The sequence below is a fragment of the Stomoxys calcitrans genome, chromosome 2 (assembly GCF_963082655.1).
Source record: "Stomoxys calcitrans chromosome 2, idStoCalc2.1, whole genome shotgun sequence".
Classification (NCBI taxonomy): domain Eukaryota; kingdom Metazoa; phylum Arthropoda; class Insecta; order Diptera; family Muscidae; genus Stomoxys; species Stomoxys calcitrans.
Genome location: NC_081553.1, coordinates 202,520,619 through 202,526,891, shown reverse-complemented (window position 1 = coordinate 202,526,891; position 6,273 = coordinate 202,520,619). Strand labels below are relative to the sequence as shown.

The 6,273-nt window shown below is 40.9% G+C and overlaps 1 long non-coding RNA gene across 1 annotated transcript; it reads right to left on the bottom strand.

Annotated features, from left to right (window-relative positions):
- Window positions 1-3,672: 3,672 nt before the first annotated feature.
- Window positions 3,673-5,921, bottom strand: LOC106090326 (uncharacterized). The gene is made up of 2 exons (XR_001221804.2): window positions 5,834-5,921; window positions 3,673-5,755 (listed from the first exon to the last, which is right to left on the bottom strand). It is a non-coding gene; the product is annotated as an uncharacterized LOC106090326 (long non-coding RNA).
- Between the last annotated feature and the right edge of the window lie 352 nt (window positions 5,922-6,273).

The window sequence follows — 6,273 nt, the reverse complement described above, 5'->3', positions numbered from 1 at the left end:
ATAATAAATGTGGCTTTTATGGGCCTAAGACCCTAAATTTGAGGATCGGCCTATGTGGCAACTATATCCAAATCTGAACCGATCTAAGCCATATTGACGGAGGATATCGAAGGGCCTAACACAAGTCACTGTCCCAAATTTCAGCAAAATTGAATAATAAATGTGGCTTTTATGGGCCTAAGACCTTAAATTGGAGGATCGGTCTATATGGCAGCTATATCCAAATCTGGACCGATTTGAGCCAAATTGACGGAGGATGTCGGAGGTCCTAAGACAGCGCACTGTCCTAAATTTCAGCAAAATCGGATAATAAATGTGGCTTTTATTGGCCTAAGACCCTAAATCGGCGGATCGGTCTTTATGGGGGCTACATCAAGATATAGCCCGATATAGCCCATCTTCAAACTTAACCTGCTTATGGGCAAAAAATGAATTTGTGCACAGTTTCAGCTCAATATCTTTATTTTTGAAGACTGAAGAGTGATTTCAACAAACAAACGGACGGACATGTCTAGATCGTCTTAGATTTTTATGCTGATCAAGAATATATTTACTTTATAGGGTCGGAAATGGATATTTCGATGTGTTGCAAACGGAATGACAAAATGAATATACCCCCATCCGTCGGTGGTGGGTATAAAAAGGATTAAAGAAAAGATTTGCTCTGCTATTAGAGCGATATCAAGATATGGTCCGGTTCGGACCACAATTAAATTATATGTTGGAAGACCTGTGTAAAATGTCAGCCAATTCGAATAAAAATTGCGCCCCTTTGGGGGCTCAAGTAGTAAAATAAAGAGATCGATTTATATGGGAGCTGTATCGGGCTATAGACTGAGTCTGACCATAATAAACTTGTAAATTGATGGTCATGAGTGGATCCATCGTACAAAATTTCAGGCAAATCGGATAATAATTGCGTCCTCTAGAGGTTCAACAAGTCAAGATCCCATAGGGTTTATATGGCAGCTATATCAGGATATGGACCGATTTGAACAGTTGTTGGATATAATAACAAAATACTTTGTGCAAAATTTAATTCCAATCGGATAAGAATTGCGTCCTCTAGAGGCTCAAGAAGTCAAGACCCAAGATCGGTTTATATGGCAGCTATATCAGGTTATAGACCGATTTAAACGATAATTGGCACATTTGTTGAATATCATAACAAAATACCTCGTGCAAAATTTCATTCAATTCGGATAAAAATTGCGCCCTCTAGAGGCTCAAGAAGTCAAGTCCCAAGATCAGTTTATATGGCGGCTATATCAGGCAATGGCCGATTTGAACCATACTTGGCACAGTTGTTGAATATCATAACAAAACACGTTGTGCAAAATGTCATTCCAATCGGAAAAGAATTTTGACATAGTTCTCTTGCGCCCTCTAGAGGCTCAAGAATTCAAGTCCCAAGATCGATTTATATGACAGCTATATCAGGTTATGGACCGATTTGAACCATACTTGGCACAGTTGTTGGATATCACGTCGTGCAAAATTTCATTCCAATCGAATAAGAATTGCGCCCTCTAGAGGCTGCAGAATTCAAGACCCAAGATTGGTTTATGTGGCAGCTATATCAAAATGGCCCATTTACAATCCAAACCGACCTACACTAATAAAAAGTTTTTGTGCAAAATTTCAAGCGGCTAGCTTTACTCCTTCGGAAGTTAGCGTGCTTTCGACAGACAGACGGACGGACTGACAGATGGACGGACATGGCTAAATCGACATAAAATGCCACTACGATTAAGATATATATACTCTATGGGGTCTTAGACGATTATTTCGAGTAGTTACAAACAGAATGACGAAATTAGTATACCCTCCCATCTTATGGTGAAGGGTATAACAAGTAACGGAGGGCTAAAGTTAGGTGAAACAGACCGTTTGATAACCTACGAATTGCAAATTTTGCCCATGAAAATTCCACTAAGGAAAAGGGAATTTGGACCCTATGTTTGGCCTACATCGGACCATAATTAGATATAGCTGGCACGAGGTCATAAATGAATAATTTTGAGGTGTTGGGTATTGAAAGTTCGTCCCCGCTGAACGCAATGCATTTTTATACCCTCCACTATACTAATTTCATCATTCGGTTTGTAACTACTCGAAATATTCGTCTGAGACCCCATAAAGTATATATATCCTTGATCGTCGCGACATTTTATGTCGATCTAGCCATGTCCGTCCGTCTGTCCGTCCGTCCGTGTGTCTGTCGAAAGCACGCTAACTTCCGAAGGAGTAAAGCTAGCCGCTTGAAATTTTGCACAAATACTTCCTATTAGTGTAGGTCGGTTGGTATTGTAAATGGTCCATATCGGTCCATGTTTTGATATAACTGCCATATAAACCGATCTTGGGTCTTGACTTCTCGAGCCTCTAGAGTGCGCAATACTTATCCGATTGGAATGAAATTATGCACGACGTGTTTTGTTATGATATTCAACAGCTGTGCCAAGTATGGTTCAAATCAGTCCATAACCTGATATAGCTGCTATATAAACCGATCTTGGGTCTTGACTTCTTGAGCCTCTAGAGTGCGCAATTCTTATCCGATTGGAATGAAATTTTGCACTACGTGTTTTGTTATGATATCCAACATCTGTGCCAAGTATGGTTCAAATCGGTCTATAACCTGATACAGCTGTCATATAAACCGATCTTGGGTCTCGACTTCTTGAGCCTCTAGAGGTCGCAATTCTTATCTGATTTGAACGAATTTTTGCACGACGTGTTTTGTTATGATATCCAACAACTGTGCTAAATATGGTTCAAATCGGTTCATAACCTGATATAGCTGTCATATAAACAGATATGGGGACTTGACTTCTTGAGCTTCTAGAGGGCGCAATTTCTATCGGATTTGGCTGAAATTTCGCAAGACGTTTTTTATTGTTACTTTCAGCAACTATGTCATATAAAGTACAAGTCAGTTCATAACCTGATATAGCTGCCATATAAACTGATCTGGGATCGTGACTTCTTGAGCCTCTAGAGGTCGCAATTATTATCCGATTTGCCTGCAATTTTGTACGACGGATTCTCTCATGACCATTAACATACGTGTTTATTATGGTCTGAATCGGTCTATAAGCCGATACAGCTCCCATATAAATCGATCTCTCTATTTTACTTCTTGAGCCCCCAAAGGGCGCAAATCTTATTCGAATTGGCGACATTTTACACAGGTCTCCAACATATAATTTAATTGTGGTCCAAACCGGACCATATCTTGATATCGCTCTAATAGCAAAGCAAATCTTTTCTTATATCCTTTTTTTTTGCCTAAGAAGAAATGCCGGGAAAAGAACTCGACAAATGCGATCCATGGTGGAGGGTATATAAGATTCGGCCCGGCCGAACTTAGCACTCTTTTACTTGCTTGTATTTAGAACAACAAGTCGGTTACTGGCTTAGGTGTATGTCCCTAGTGGCATGGGGTTTTAATATCTGCACACTCATTTCAACCTTACCTAACCTAAGACAATAATGGAGTTCACTGATATATGGATCATGGAGTTATAGAAGACTGTTCTTCATTCTAACGCAATATGGTTCGTATAAGACAATATTTGTATACAACTGCAATACGCACCGGCCTTCCGGTTAAAATTCATAAAAACATATTTCGCACAACATATTATTAAATTGATAACGAAAACTTAGTTTGTTTTAATTTCTCTAAAATCATATTATATTTGTATTTACTCAGTGGTTTTCTAAATTTAACATTTGCATAATGACTTTTACGAAACTAATGGCAATACATTTCTGTTTAACCACATCATTATTATCAGTTGCATCACCAACATATTATCATAAATATTGAGGACATTTACGTATCAATAATGGGCTAACATGTCAAAATATTCATCAATAATGAGAATTTTAATGTGATGTGACAGTCAAATATCAAATAGCATTATTTGTACAAATGAGCTCTTTTAGCCAGAATATGTGTGCATTGATTTGTATTCACGTGTCGATTCATAGTTTCAATATTTAACTAATTTTAAATTTTATTCGAATAGAAAGAGTTCAACAATGAAAATGAAATTGGGAATTGTATAACGACAATTATAAAACCAATTGCTTGTGAGGATGTAATTTGAGTATACTGAGGCAGATATAATGGCACAGACTTCCGCCTGAATGAACGTATACATGTCCGGTAGACTCAGAGACATACGCATGTTGAGTGCGTCGGAGTGGACACACAATCCAGTCCCTGAATCCAGCTTGGAGACATTAGTAAAGGTCGAGGTCTCATCCTCTTCAAACACAAAATCCGCCCTCCATTTATTCCACCCGGGAAACGAGTCCTGAATGTCCTAGTCCCAAACGGTACCGGTGCCAGATAGTCGGAGATCTTTCACATCCATATCATTCAGAATTGAACTGTGGCCACATATGTACTCCTTCAGCATGTCGAGCTTCCTCGGCCTAAGCGCGGCCTTGGCGGTGCTGTTCCAAATATAGACCTCAACAGATTATAAATTCAGCAACGCTTCCAGACCTACCAGCGTTGCGGATCTCAGAGTCCTGTGACTCCAACGTTTGCGTTCTGGACCTTCTCGAACTTACTCGTATGTGTTCTCTTATCTATGTATACATCCAATGAATCATCTTAGGGGTATCCCCCCTCTTCCTATCGAACATCCTCCTGCAAGAGTAAAAAGGGCACAGTGCTTACGGCGCCTTTCCTCAGTACTGCTCTTCCAGGACAGCTTCCAGTTAAGGACTATGCTAAGCCACTTCGCTTCCTTCGACTGCTGTAGGGTGATCCCGTTCAAGGACGGGAGTCTGGTTTCCGATATCTAGTATCTGCAGTAGCACCAGCTCCTCCGTCTTCCTTGATCGGTCCTCAATCAATTTCTGGTAGTCCATCTCAGCGACCCTCCTCAGTGAAACTTTCATGATGTCGCTAATCGTCGACAGAAACCTGCCTCGAACCAGCAGCACGACGTTGCTGTTGTTGTAGCCATGTGTTATACACTGAGGCGGCAGCCCTTGCTGCACTGTTCAATCCTCTGCGTACAATCGGTTGGCAAGGGGTTGCAACAAGTCGACGCCCGCATAAGCGAATATCTTCTTGCCATCTCCACCTAAATCCAGCAGGAAAAATTTTGTTCAGATGTTCTCGCCAGGATTCGAATCCAGCCATTCAGCATCATATACGGACATCCTATCCTCTACTCTACGATGGTCTCCTATGTATGCCGCATATGTCGGATTTGCGATATCTTCTTGGCCTCACGGAAAATGCATCTCCATCAGAAGTTCCTCCGTCTCCTGACCACTATCGATGTCCCATCATCCTCCCTAAGTGTGCTAGGCGTGCTAGAAACTCCCGAGAACACTTTGCGCAATTTAAATGCTTCACTAGTGCTTTCCAACTTTCCACAGAATTTCGCGCAGGAACTCCTTCTCGCCTTCCTCGTCTCTCTTTTTTTTGAACTTGGCCTCACGATATTCGTCCCAGCCTTCTGTCATGTTCTCTCTCTCTTGGCCTTATTAAAACAGCCTCCTGCTCTGCCCCCCGAGTACCTTCAGTTTCAGTGACCACCATGACTGGCTGGCTTTACGGTACTCCTTCGGGACATGCCTTCAAAAAGGCCTCATTCAGGCTTCCCGTGACAAGGCGAACTACTCTTCCAGTTTCCTTGCATCCTTAGGTGTGAGTAGATACAAGGAGGCAAGGAACAGTAATAGTTTGCGAGGTCTTATAACTGCCGTTAAATCGTTATCGCTGAAACGAGAAGTCAGATCTGACTGATTTGAACCCAACTCAAATCCCTTTTGGCTAGGATACAGCTTCTAATCTTACTTTCTGCTGAGTGAGCGATCAGATTTAGATTACATAATCTGTCACCTCGTCTCTCCCTATAGTACTCAGCAGAAGCAGCTACGGATGCAGTTTAATCAGCACTAACTTCAGGTTAGTGTAAATTCTTACACCCGACCTTACCCCGTTTTTACTTGTTTTCACTTAGTAAAACTTCATTACCACTCTCTTCCCTAAAATCGATTGACCATAACAAATTTCTTACCCCCCAAACCCCGTTGAAAATTAACCCTTACCTAGCGTTTACTTAAATAATATGCGTTGCCATTTGGTTTGGCACAACTGAAACGCTTTTAATGGATAACAATTAAATTATTGACGCCATAGTAATGATAATGCGAGTAGTTGAATCAACTTGAGCTTCATTTGTTACAGTTGGCGGAATATTATTTCAATAGTGTTGTGAAACACATACTTAAACA